Raw genomic sequence first — 15057 nt, forward strand, 5'->3', positions numbered from 1 at the left:
CATACGGGGGCTTGCGGAGTATCTATGTAGATGTATTTGTAGATGTAGAAGTCACATGGTGGATAGGTCCAGCGAACGCGGAGGCCACAATCCTTTGCAGACAGTCGTTTCTTCTGTGAATTTTTCATAATTCGCGAGACTGACTCACGTGAAGTGTGACAGATTTCCCCTGCGCTGTTGAGAAGCAGCATCATGGTGGCATCATGGTGGGTAGTCAGTTGTGAGTAAAGTTCCTCAAACATTCACATACACACAGCAATGTTTATTGTTGTTCAAAATAATATGGAACCCACAATCCGGCATACTGACGTGACACACCACACTCCTGTTCGTTCACCCTGAATATGTTCCTCATTAATCGTATAGGTATTTTTTGTTGACCAGTATCTGGTGCTCTGCGAGTTTACATGTCCTGTCAGATGGAACCACGCATCATCACTCGTGAAATATTGCAGGGAATCCAACATTCCAGGCTCAATTGTTTGGCATAGTCACGACCGCAATTCACACGTTTTGCTTTATCTTCCTCCTTCAGTTCCAGACCAAATATCATTATGTAGGGCTTCACCCTTTTTTTGGGATCATCATCCTCCTGACTGGTCTGATACGGCCCACCATGGATTCCTCTCCTGTACCAACCTCTTCATCTCAGTGTAGCACTTGTAACCTACGTCTTCAATTATTTGCTGGATGTATTTCAATCACTGTCTTCATCTACAGTTCTTGCTCTCTACAGCTCCCTCGAGTACCATGGGTGTCATTCCCTGATGTCTTGACAGATGTCGTATCATCCTGTCCTCCTTATCAGTGTTTTCCACATATTCCTCTCCTTTCCGATTCTGCGTAGAACCTCTTCATTCCGTACCATAGAGTACACCTAATTTTCAACATTCGTCTGTTGCACCACATCTCAAAAGTTTCGATTCTCTTCTGTTTCGGTTTTCTCACAGTCCATGCTTCGCTACCATAGAATGCTGTACTCCAGACGAACACTCTCAGAAATTTCTTCCTCAAATTAAGATATATGTTTGATACTAGTAGACTTCTCTTGGCTAGGAATGCCCTTTTCCCCAGTGCCAGTCTGCTTTTGATGACCTTCTTCCTCCGTCCGTCATATATTATTTTGATGATTAGGAAGCAGAATTCCTTAACTTCATTTACTTCGTGACCATCAATCCTGATGTTAAGTTTTCTCACTGTTCTCATTTCTACTACTACTCATTGCTTCGCCCCTACATGGTAAAAGACATGTTGATGAGACCTACCCAAAATGTTAACTTGTTGCGACAATTCACTTGTAGACGTCTTTGGTATAAAACACGTTGATGAGACCTTCGCAAAAAGTTTACTTGTTGCGGCAATTTGCGTTGCGACTTCTTTGGACTCTGGATCATTCGTGCTCGAATATCCGGGGCTGCAGCAGGTGTACGAACGGAACGGACCCTATCTTTTTTCCACTTCCAACTGACCCTGTAGTAGGCCTCTCTGTCGCCAAATCTTGTACAGTGCTCTTTACTGGTACGGAATCAACCGGAAACTTTTTTGCAAAAGTGTCCGGCTTTTCGTTTTATGATCCAGTAGACATGTACGCCTCCACGATCGTAATTTCTTCTTGAAGAGGATGCATCTCGCTGAGATATTTACTCCACATTCGTGACCAAGTCCCAACGGCTTTTGTACTAACAATACAAAACGTAGTCGCAACAGCTTCGAAACAATAGATGACAACTGGCGGGCAACATTGTGCAGTCCCTGTACTGGGGGCCGGTTTCTCGTGCGTCGCCCTGTATACCTGGTTGAAATTGCAGTAAGAGGGAAGCAGTCTAGTGGCTGAAGCAAATCAACGATGTTCTCCTTTCACTTTGCCATGGCCAGTTACGACAGAATGGTCGAAAGTACTATTCAGGGTAATGATGGATGGTGCCTACACTTATTGCTGAGACCCATTTCTCTCGAATGGTATGGTGCGGCAATACCCTGGCCAGCAGTGGACATCGAACTACTGCACTGGATAAAATTTCCGCCCTCGGTAGCTGAATGGCCAGTGTGACGGGTTGTCGATCATCTAGGCCCGGTTTCGATTCCCGGCTGGGTGTTGTGCTGTCCTCATCATCATCGTATCATCCTCATCGACTGCAGGTCGCCGAAGTGGCGTCAAATTGAAAGACCGGCACTCGGCGAACGGTCTGCCCGACGGGGGGCTCCAGCCATACGAATAAATAAAAACTGGATAAAATTTAACGAACTTGCTTTCAACATTGCTCAGAATCACACGAGAAACAGTAGTAACAGCAGATAAAATATTCACCCCGCAACTGTAAGTCATGAACACATAACTGTTCTGCTCACAACCCACGCTGCCGCAAGACAGCAGCTGCCGGAAGCTTCGTGCGACAGGCTAGTGGTGTAGTGGTGGGACTGTGGGCTTGGCAACTGCGAGATTTTGCTGCGACTACAGGTCTCATGCGATTGGCTAAGTCGTTTGGAGCAAAGGATAGCAGCGTGCCTGGAGCGAGGTGAAGAACGGCGTTGTGATCGCTGAGCGCCTGCAGTAGCCGCCACCCGCTGTGCAGCCGTCGCGGCCCGTGTTGTGTGGCAAGGGCGGCAGCGCGTGGGAAGATCAGAGCAGCGGCGGCAGCGGCACCGGGCGATCCCAGCAGGAGGCGGGCTGTGTGCGGCTCCCACATGTCTACGACTTCGCACTCGCTGGACTTCGTAAGCCGAACCGTCGTGGGCGCACCTACGGCTGTCGTGTCGCTGATTGCTACAGGCGGTCCACAGGTTGCTGCGCTGTGCTCCTAATGAGCACAACGCCTACATCATTATCTTATTTGTAGCTCAATGCAGTAAAAACCTTATTTATTTTATTTGTGAGATGCTCCTGCAGCATTTGCGCAACAGACATCGGTTCTGTATTGCTACAAGATCTGTAAATTCCTTGTGCTGTGCGTGAGGTTAATAATATGCTACTATTTTATCTTTTGGCAGAGGCACTGCCACACCCTCAGGGTATATGGCCGACTGAGATGCTATCATATACGCTATTATCGTTGGTCTCACAGTTGAGCATTGTAAAATCCGCTACACTTTTATTTGGACTCTAAATGTGTTTGTTTTTTATATCTGCGTTCATTATTATTACTATTATTATTGTTAGTATTATTACTGCTATTAGCATTGTAATTATTATTATCTACATCTCATGCTCCATAAACATTCACTTAATAATCACACCCAATTTTCACTGGCCGGAGTGGCCGAGCGGTTCTAGGCGCTTCAGTCTGGAACCGCGCGACCGCTACGGTCGCAGGCTCGAATCCTGCTTCGGGCATGGATGTGTGTGATGTCCTTAGGTTAGTTAGGTTTAAGTAGTTCAAAGTTCTATGGGACTGATGACCTCAGCTGTTAAGTCCCATAGTGCTCAGAGACATTTGAACCAATTTTTAACACCCAATTTTTCCTCTGGACACTGTACTTAAAATTAGCTGCAGCTCAAAGTGGCCACAGGAAACATGCGGATCAATATTTTCTTAAGTGACTTTAGGAAGCTATAGGTCTTAGTACCGATAATTTTGATGCATTATTATATGGATTACTGTAACAAATTATAACTAAATTTTAAAATTTTGCGCACGGTTTAAGCAGTAACTGTAGGATAAGATCTCAGTGAAAAATAACAAAGAGCCTGTCAGTTGCAGAATGGAAGGTATGTTGAAACCCCTAGACCATGTTCCAATGTTTACATAAATATCGTCTTATGAAGGATGTAATGACAAATAGTTTACATGTTTTAACGTAGATATGTTGAAATATGGCCGAAAAACGTCAGTAAAATGTAAAATTTAATCTTCATAATATTGAAAACACAATATGATGGTAGTCATCAAATAGTACTTAATGACGACCATCATCTTGTTAGTGTATTTAATATTATGGAGTTGAAATTTTCCATTTTACTGAAGACTTTCGGCCATATTTCAACGTACTTCCGTTAAAACACGTAGCCCAGTTGTCACTCTTTTCTCTCTAAAGAAAACTTTTTATAAACGTTGAAACCATTTAAATAAAGTTTCCATTTTCCAACTGACTTCCATTTCTTCACAACTATATTTTAAAGTGAGTAGGGAGGACAACATATGTGGTTTTCAGCTTAAGACTTATTACAAGATTACAGTGTCTATTCGTTGTGGTTTTGGTTTTCACAGTCGAACCAAATATACATCAATTATTATTACGTGATAAAACAATAACTGATTACAATTTTGTTGTAAAATATGTTTTGGTTAAAAAACGTTTGATTAGGAATATCCTGCTTCGAACAGTACATGTACAGGAACAATACTTTTTTGACCCACGTAACTAAATAAATTTTGTCATTTAGTGAAAGCACACACTTTCCTCTCAGTAATCAGCAGGCATTCATAAATTCACAAACATTAAACGAAGTCTGTGAACGACACCCATTCTGAAAACTCAGAGGTAACGATCACTGCGAATATACGAACGTACCACATGGTTCTGGCGTGTAAGGAATCTAAACTAACAGATATTTAATTTCTGAGAATATAACCTAAATGCAGAACAACTTCAAAGAGCACTGAAATAGAAAGGTCACACTTGTAAAGATAAGAAGCTGCCATGAAATCGAAATTATGAAACAGAAGCAAGAATTAACGTTGTGGTACTTTGTGAGTTGCGTAAACATTTTACTGAAGATGAGCTGCCTCACAAACTATCTACGTTTTTCTTAAAGATATTAATATACAGTGATGAAATCTTGTGCCATCATCTAGTGATAGCATTGCCTTGGTAAAACATTCGAAAAATTGTACCTTTGCACACTGACTCCGATCAAAGAGAAATCGTTGTACTATATCTTTCACATGTTGAAATGTAGTTTTTAATCTTACTTGTGCTGTAATTTTTCGCAAATACTTAAATGAAAGGTGTTCCTGATAAACAAGTCTGTTAAGTATCTTATCAAAATCTTGGAAAAAAGGGAAAAAACGAAAAATACTGCATTGGTTGTCTACAGAGCTATAATTTCATTCTCATATTTTGATGTTACTTTGAACTCTTCTACACTAAACCCCACACCTAACTAATAAATGCGTCTGAGAAAATAAAATGAGCTACTAGAAGTGCAAGACTCCAGGAGGATGCACTATCTGAATGGTAACTGATCATCCAAGAAATGCTTCTCAGTCGCATTTCATTTCAATTTAATTTTGAATAGTAATTAGACTAAGATGGTCCTGAATCCAATTTCATTTCAATTTGATTTTGAACAGGTCTAGGAGAAGCGAATTTCCCTAATAACAAATATGTTGTGTGCCTCGGGTTCAGTTCCAACCACTGTTTAAATTTTGAATAAAATTTATGAGCTATGACAAAGACTTATAAGTAGTCACCCTAGTTCTGTCAGCGGCTGTATCATAGAATGAAGAGCGTACAGGGTTTCTGGGCATCCTCTTCATCCTGAGGTGGAAAAATGTCTGCTAATAGTCGAAGGATCAATAACAGTAAACAGTATAGAAATGCATGAGGCACTGAAACATCCGAAGGGCATTTCACCTGTAAATGAAAAGTGGTGTGATGATCTCTCCATTGGCAAAAAGAAGATTGCGGATGTGTGGCAGATGTCTGCCAACGGACAGTACCTTTGGGCAATGAAATAAAATATCCATGAAATGGCAATATTCTACGAATGAGTGAAATGTCAGATGCCACAACGTGTTAGCGAAGATGGCAAATATGAAAAAGGGTATCCAAGCATCAGTCTACACACAGTAGGGGTCAGTGGGGAGGATTTAGGGCGTAATAAAGTGATGTAAAACTTAACAAAAAGTTATATAACAGGAGTAGGATTCACAGGTCTTGTAGCTGGAGATATGAACGACGGCGGTAGAGTTTAAGCTTCCTCTGTGTATCTACGTCACGCAATCTCTGAGAACCAATGTGCTGTCAGTAGTCTTATGAGTGCTCTACCGTGAATCACTTAGCCAATACGAGCATTGAACATTATGGTAGCGAAATTTTATTCCATTTGTTGCGAGCTATCATGAGTGTTGGTGGTAAGCGACAAATTTTGCATATGCAAGGGAGAGAGGTAATTTGTAGGATACAAGCTTTCTAACAGGGCAAAGCACGTATGTGCACTTCTTCTTCACCGGAATCCAGATACCACTTAATTTCAGATCCTCCTCCTTCCGACTAAATTATTAAGGTGTTTAGGATCCCAACCGTTTCTCCTTGTAGCATTTCATAGTCTCCATTTCAGCCTCCCATAACTTTAGTCTCATCAAATCTATTCTGGTGGTCTCCTGGCTGAAAAGTATGTTTCGAAATAGATGATCTGCCTGTTTCTCTACTTCTAGACGCCATCATGTTACTCTAGGCTTTTTTCGAACGTTCTTCTAGTACTATACCTCTCAACAACCACACAGCATCCTGTAAATATTTGTTTTGCTTCGGTTTATGAGCATTCATGGCTGATGTGAGGTATTCTTGCGTCTTCCAAGTGAATTTGTACGTTACAGTGATATTCCATTCCGTCAAGCGGTCAGTAACGTCTTTAATGAACGGCAGTTAGGCCTTCGCCTTCGCGGACACCTTTCTTCTGGTGGTTGTCTTAAAAGTCTATCTCACCGGACGAATACCCAGTTTTGAGCTAAGCATTGATGAGATACTCCAATTTCGCATCCAGCAAATCAGTTTCAGAGGCCTTTCTCACCTCTCAAATGGTATCTGGGTTTCGGTGCTGTATCAGTCTTCCACCATAGGGTGATAAAAATAACGACGTGGCAATCAACAATGGCCAATTGCGTTCTGCGGGGGAGCCACGAAAATAGAATTTTACTTCAGTCAGTAGCGAGACAGGGTGTGCATCGCAAAATATCCTCTGCAGCCGAGGACAAAAGTTGGATTTCCACAGGTAATTCAGCCGACCACATTTTAAAAATGTGGTATTTTCCTACAGTGGAAGTTACTTTATACAGAACTAGGATTTGTCATAAATAAGAAGAAGGCAGGACAGAGAGTAAGATACTGCGAACAGTTCAGTAATAGGATTATTTCCATGAAAATCGAAAGGGAACCAGTGGCAAAGGTAGTAAGTCAGGCAAAAGATGGGGAGATAGGGAAGATGTTGAGGATACTGAAAGTGTAGTTCATTATGCTAACCGAGATGAAAATAAAATAATCTTGGGTGACTGTAACGTCATGCAAGCAGAAGGAATACATTACGGAGCTATGGAAGTATAAGAGCTCGGTAGCATGATTGAGAGAAGAAAAAGACTGATTGAAATCTGCAAACAAAATTCTGTTAGTAATAGTGAATACACTGTCCACAGTCACGAGAGGAGGAGATATACTCGAAAAGTCCCGGAAACAAGGGAAGCTTCCAGCTGAATCACACCATGGCGAGACAGCGAATCCGTAAGGAGACACTGGATTGTAAAGTGATCGCATACAGATTCATTCCACAATTTAGTAATGATGGAGAGTGGATTGAAGTTTGAGCTGATCAACCAGAAGAATCAGTGTGGAAAGAAGTCGTATACTGAACTACTAAGGAATGATGAGATACATGTGAAATTCGCTAACGCTGTAGGCAGTGTGATAGTGAATTCAACAGTTGGACAGACATATACTGACGGAGAAAATATCGCAACACCAAAAAATAATTAACGTAGAGTAATACGTAGAGGAATACATTTATCTAGGTGCAAAGCTACTACATTAGCAATCAGTGTAACCACCAGCATGTTGAATACAAGCATACAAACGTGCGTGCATTGTGCTGTACAGAAGCCGGATGTCAGTTTGTGGTATGGAATTTCATGCCTGCTGTATTTGGTCGGGCAAGACAGGAACGGATAACGCTGGTTGTGGATGACGCTGGAGTTGTCCCATGTGTGCTCGATTGGAGAAAGATCTGGTGATCGAACAGGCCAAGGCCACAAGTGGACACTATGTAGAGCATGCTGGCTTACAACAGCAGTAAGTGAGAGTACGTATCCTGTTGGAAAACACCTCCTTGAATGGCTTCAAATGGCTCTGAGCACTATGGGACTTAACTTCTGAGGTCATCAGTCCCCTAGAACTTGGAACTACTTAAACCTAACTAAGCTAAGGACATCACACACATCCATGCCCGAGGCAGGATTCGAACCTGCGACCGTAGCGGTTTCGCGGTTCCAGACTGTAGCGCCTAGAACCGCTCGGCCGCCCCGGCGGGCCTCCCTTGAATGATGTTCATGACTAGTAGCACAAGTCGAAATACCAGACTGACGTATAAAGTTGCAGTCAGGCTGCATGGGATAATCATGAGAGTACTGCTTCTGTCATACGAAATTACACTCCGCACCATAGCTCCAGGTGTAGGGTCAGTGTCTCTAGCGCGCAGACAGGATGTCTGCTGGCTCTCAGCTGGCCTCAGTCTAACCAACATTCGGCCATCACTGGCACCGAGGCAGAACCACATTTTTAAGAAAATACAACAGACCTCTACCTTGCCCTCCGATGTGCTCTCGTTTGTCACCACTGAAGGCGCAAAAAGCGATGGGCTGGGGTCAGTGGAATGTAAGCTACAGGTTGTCTGGCTCGGGGCTGTCGTTGAAGTAACCGATTTATAACAGCTTTTTGTGTCACTTAGGTGCCAACTGCTGCTCAGATTGCCGCTACAGATGCAGTACCATGCGCCAGAGTCTCACATCGAACATGATGATCTTCCCTCTTGAAAGTAACACGTGGCAAGCTGGAATCCTGTCTTCTTTAGATCGTAGACTCTCGTGACCACTGCTACCTGCAATTATGTACAGTGGCCACATTCCTGCCAAGTCATTGTACAGTATCGCTGAAGGAACATCCAGCTTCTCGTAGCCCTAGTACACGACCTCGTTCAAATTCCATGTGGTTTTGATAATGGCTTCTTTGTCTCCTTAAAGGCGTTCTCGACTAACATCAACTCACCACCAACAAAGTGCTCACCACCGTTAAAGCACGTATTTAAAGCAAGCCTGACTTGTAACCCCATAGTGGCGCTACTAGGACCACTCTTATGCGACTGACTGGAAATTTAAACAGACATCATCTTTTAGACGTAGAAACACACCTACCCACTTCAGTTTATGCCGCCCACCTCTTTCTTGGTGATGCGATTTTTTCCTTCATTGTAGACACAAAGAAGCTAACTGCAAAGCATCCTTGAGGATGTTCAGTGAAAGGAGAACGTAAAAAATGTTCAGGAAATGACAATAAACAGTAATATTAAACACTTCAGATTGAGTAAATGACAAAAAACAGGAATATTAAACACTCCAGATTGAAATAAATGGAAACACAGGGTAAGGCGACATCTTCCAGGAAAGAATGTGAAGAAGACGAAAAACAATGGCCATCGGAAGGACTGGTTCAGCATATAGAAAAGTCAAAACATGCCTGGCAGACACTAGACACAAAGACGTCGCTTTAAATGTACAAGAGCGAATAGGTGGAACGAGTACACTGAATGCCTTTACGGGGAACGGCGGGAGGGCGAGAGAGGAACCAAGTTGACGTGATAGAAGAAGAAATTCGGTGTCGACATGGAAGACGTAGCGGGATGAGTCAGAATTTAGGATGGCTTGCTGTCAAATAAGGTGAAATGCGCATGTAACGTTCCTGCAGACCTAAAACTACTGGGGGAGGTCGCGATCAAACTACTGTTGACTGTGGTTTGTAGATAGCATTATTCTTGAGAAAAATGACTTAGGAAAAGTATCATCCAAACGATCCAGAAGGTAGTGAGGACTAACAAGTGCGGTAACTATCACACAGTCAGCTCATGTGTACCATTTCCTGCATAACATACAAAATAGCAGATCAGTTATATGGCGATCAGACTCGCTTTCGAAATTGTAAAGCGGCCAGAGTGACAGTTCTGACGTTGTGCTTGGTAATGGAACGAAGGCTGAAGACAAATTAACACATGTTTTTGAACTCTTGTTCACCCACGCTAAAATATTATTACTAATTAGTTTTATTTTTTAACTGAAGTGAATACATTAATCTTCGCTATTTCGTAACGCTTAACAAAATTTAGAATAAAACTTAATATCTTTTCACATAATTTAAAAATATAAAAATACTATCAAAAAATGGCTCTGAGCACTATGGGACTTAAATTCTAAGGTCATCAGTCCCATAGAACTTAGAACTAATTAAACCTAACTAACCTAAGGACATCACACATACCCATGCCCGAGGCAGGATTCGAACCTGCGACCGTAGCGGTCGCGCGGTTCCAGACTGTAGCGCCTAGAACCGCTCCGCCACCCAGGCCGGCAATAAAAATACTATCCAGAACATTTTGCCGTCAAGTAAAAGCAAACAAAATTAAAATTTTCGAGAACATGGTTATAAAATAAACGTAGCAATATGCCCTCCCATTTTCATAGAGTGACAATATTACTTAAAAGTTCATGAAACATTCATTTAAAAACTAAATAAATGTTTAAGACATCCAGTTGCCCAACTTTAACGACAGGTCAGGAAGCCCAAGACAGATGTGTTTTCTAAGGCTGCAAGGACTGCTCATAACAAATGTGGGTCTGGCTCCACCGTGTACCCGGCTAGACTTAGTAGCGCTAAGACACACATGACGTATGGCACACTCCTTTTTGCACTGCGGTCGTGTTGTATTTGACAGACGAATGCGTAAAAGTGTTTTATTACATGGGCAATAGTCTGAATGATTATTTCATCTGAACTTGTAAAAGCTACCACAGCGGACTTGTTGTGCTGGTATTGCGAATGGCTGAAAGCAACGGGAAACTAAAGCCGTAATTTTTCCAGAGGGCATGCAGCTCTATTGTAGAGTTAAATGATGATGGCATTCTCTTGGGTAAAATATTACGAAGGTAAAGTAGTCCCTCATTCTGTTCTCTGGGCGAGGACTGCTCTGGAGGATGTCATCATCAGGAGACACAGAACTGGCGTTCTACGTAACGGAGCGTTGAGTGTTAGGTCCCTTAGTCGGGGAGGTAGTTTAGGAAATTTAAAAAGAAAATCGATAGGTTGATGTTAGATATAGTGGGAATTAGTGAAGTACAGTTGCAGGAGGAACAGGCTTCTGGTCAAGCGAATACATGATTATAAATACAAAAGCAACTGGGGGTACTGCAGGAGTAAGTTGAATAATGAATAAGAAAATAAGAAATCGGATAAGCTACTATGAGCAACATAGTGAACGTATTATCGTAGCCAAGACAGACAAGAAGCCTACACTCACCACACTAGTACTCCTCAGATGATAAAGAGATTGAAGAATTGTGTGATTAGACAAAAAAAATTAGACAGATAGTTAAGTAAGATGAAAATTTAATTGCGATGGGGGGCTGGAATTCGATATTAGAAAGAAGGAAGAGAAGGAAAAGCAATAGGTGGATATGGAATGGTAGAAAGGAATGAAAGAGAAAGCCACCTGATAGAATTTTGCACAAAGTGTAATTTAATCACCGCTAACACTTGATTTAAGAATAATGAAATAAGGCTGTACACATGGAAGGGACTTGGAGAAACCGGGATGTTTCAGATTGATTATATAACGATAAGACAGAGTTTTCGAAACCAGATTTTAAATTGTAAGACAATTTCAGTGGGAGGCGTGGACTCTTATCACAATTTATTGATTATGAACTACAGACTAAAAAATTGCAAAAAGGTAGAAAATTAAGGATGTTGGACCTAAATATGTTGAAAGAACCAGAGTTGCTGAGAGTTTCAGAGGGAGCTTTAGGCATCGATTGTCTAGAACAGGAGAAAGGAATGCAGTAGAAGACTGGTGCATAGCTTTGAGAGATGAAATATTAAGGCAGCGGAGGATCACATAGGTAAGAAAGAAAAGGTCTAGTAGAAATCCTTGGATAACACAAGCGATATTGAATTTAACTAACGGAAAGAGAAAATAGAACTATGCAGCAAATGAAGTAGGCGAAAGAAAATACAAACGTCTAAAAAATGAGACGATATGAAGCGCAAAATGGCTAAGCAGGAATGGCTAGGTGACAAATGTAGGATTCTGGAGCGTGTACCTTTAGAGGATAGATAGATACCATGTACAGCAAAATTAAAGAGGCCTTTGGAGAAAAGAGTGGCAGCTGTATGAATATCAAGAGCTCAGATGGAAATCCAGCCCTCCGCAAAGAAGGGAAAACTGAAAGGTTGGAGTATACTGAAGGTCTCTACAAGAGAGACGGACTTGAAGGCAAGAATGTAGATGAAATGAAATGTCGTGTGACGAGGGCCTCCCGTCTGGCAGGCCGTACGCCTGGTGCAAGTCTTTCGATTTGACGCCACTTCGGCGACTTGCGTGTCGATGGGGATGAAATGATGATGATTGGGACAACACAACACCCAGTCCCCGAGCGGAGAAAATCTCCGACCCAGCCGGGAATCGAACCCGGGCCCTTTGGATTGACATTCCGTCACGCTGACCACTGAGCTACCGGGGCGGACAGAATGTACATGAAGATACGAGATACGATTCTGCGAGAAGAATTTGACAGAGCAGTGAAAGATCTAAGTCGAAACACGGCACCAAGAGTAGATGACCTCCAGTCAGAACTACTGATAGCCAAGGGGCAGCCAGACAGGGCTAAACTCTTTCACCTAGTACGCAAAATGTATGAGACAGGCTAAATATCCCAGACTTCAAGAAGAAAGTATTAATTCTAATTCGAGAGAAAAAAAAGGTGTTGACGGGTGTGAAAACTATCGAAATATCAGTTTAATAATTCACGGTCGCGAAATACTAATACGAATTCTTTACAGAAGAACGAAGAAACTGGTAGAAGCCAACCTCGCGGAGATCAGTTTGGATTCCGCAGAAATGTAGGAACACATGAGGCAATACTGACCCTACGACTTATCTTAGAAGATAAGAAAAGGCAAATATATTTTTATAGCATTTAACGACTTAGAGGACAATGTTGATTGGAATACTCTCTTGAAATTCTGAAGGGAGAAATATTAAAACATAGGAAACGAAAGGCTGTTTATAACTAGTACAGAAGCCTGACGACGGTTATAAGAGTCGAGGGACATGAAACGGAAGTAGTGGTCGAGAAGTGAGTGAGACAGGGTTGTAGCCTATCCCAGATGTTATTCGGTCTGTAAAATGAGCAAGCAATAAAGAAAATGAAATAAAAACTTAAAATAGAAATTAAAGTTTAGGGAAAAAAAAGTCTGAAACTTGTCGATTACGCCGTAATTCCGTCAGAGACAGCAAAGAAGTTCGAAGATCAGGTGAATGGAATGGACAGTGTCTTGAAAAGAAGATGTAAGATGAATATCAACAAAAGAAAAACAAAGCTATTTTGTCCAAAACTGCCATGGTGAGACCTTGGCTGTGTACAATTAATGTAGGTTGTTCTTACAAAGAAGAAGACAGCAACCAGCCACTATTAATAATGCTATTTATTTAAGTAAATAGCGCCGTAACGGGGTTCGAACTGACAAGTTCATCATCAGACGGCTGTTTACAAGATTCACGACATGCACTTTACATAAACGTCAGTTTTCGATTTATATTCTTCCACTGTAGCGAAATATTCTTGGGGTCTTTGTGCCCTACGGTAGAAAACAATGTTAGACGTGCCCTATGTGAGCATAACTAACCTGTCTTTCAGTCCTTTAGTCATGATTATAGATGTTAATGCAAATTCAAATGTAATATGCGTTTTATTTATTTTGTGTTAATTTTTTTGGTGTGTGTTTAAATTTCTGTCTGTTATATTTCATATGTGATCAAATGTAAAGTTTTATGTAACATTATCTGTAAGTATGAAATGCTATAGCCTGATAATTAAAAACTATGGTAATCTGCAATTGAAAGATGGATAGAAAGAACATGTTAGTTTCTTAGAGGAGAAACAGTTGTGTTTTGTTGAGGGACAGTAGTTTCTTTGTGGTACTCAAACGTTGGAACGAATACTGTAGAGAGGGGGGTCGAAGGATTGTGACAGTGGACGCAGTTTTTAAAGGTCAGCGATGATCAGAATGAATAAATTCCCAGAGAAGGTTGTAATGAGTCATTAAATTTTACGATTGAAAGTCTTTGTCTTAAACTTCCGAAGGGAGAAGAGAGCCTGATGAGGGAGAAGACGGAAGAGAGAAAACTGGAGAACTGAAGAGCGAAATATAGGAATATTTTTCAAGAGAGTAGACACTGCTGATCGGCAGTGGGCGAAGAAATCAAGTCATCAGAAGAACAAGAATTGTGCAGGTTCTCGTCTGAAAAAATTTGAGTGTCTGGAACAATAGCAGTGACTGTGCACGGAGAAAATGACAGCTATTTGTTTTGATTGGTAGATGGAAAGAGCCGGTGACCTATAGCGACAATGAACGGTACAAAAGAAAGTGACTGCTGAGCAGCCTTGATGCTACAGAAGATGAAACGGAGCTCAGTAATTCAGTTGGAAGTGAAAATTTGAATAAGCCGATGCCACGCCACATAAATAAAAGACTGCGTAGGCGTCCATAATTGCCTGCTGAATCCAACCGGATACTCCATCTTTTATGTCGTCAACATATTTTTGGAACAGCTATTTTGAAGGATAATATTTTTTATTTAATTTGTCACTGCTTGAACTAAAGGCGCAGTCTCACATTGTCAACTTCTGAGTTCAGCGAAAACATCTACGGAAGTAGAGAAGTCAGAGATTTTCTTCAGCTGCCCCCATCACTACAGCCTCAGGTGAGGAGAAGAACTGTACATCTTTGGGCGGCCATTTTCACAACAAAAAGACGATTACTAGTACGTATCGGTGTCGATGAACTGAATAACACGCTACTGAAAGTATTTAAATACAGATAACAGCAAAGTACTTCAGAACAGTGTCAGTTATTCTTAAAATTAATAACAAAACTAAATACTTCCTTAAAGAGAATGTTCGGATATTACTCGCAGTCCGTTCTTCTGGATTACAAATATAAAATTGAAGTAGAAATAAGCGTTAGCTTGATTTAGTACTTATGATATTACCTTGTTCATTGATTAGTTCGGCTGTGTTATTA

Source organism: Schistocerca americana, chromosome 8 (genome assembly GCF_021461395.2).
Source record: "Schistocerca americana isolate TAMUIC-IGC-003095 chromosome 8, iqSchAmer2.1, whole genome shotgun sequence".
Taxonomy (NCBI): domain Eukaryota; kingdom Metazoa; phylum Arthropoda; class Insecta; order Orthoptera; family Acrididae; genus Schistocerca; species Schistocerca americana.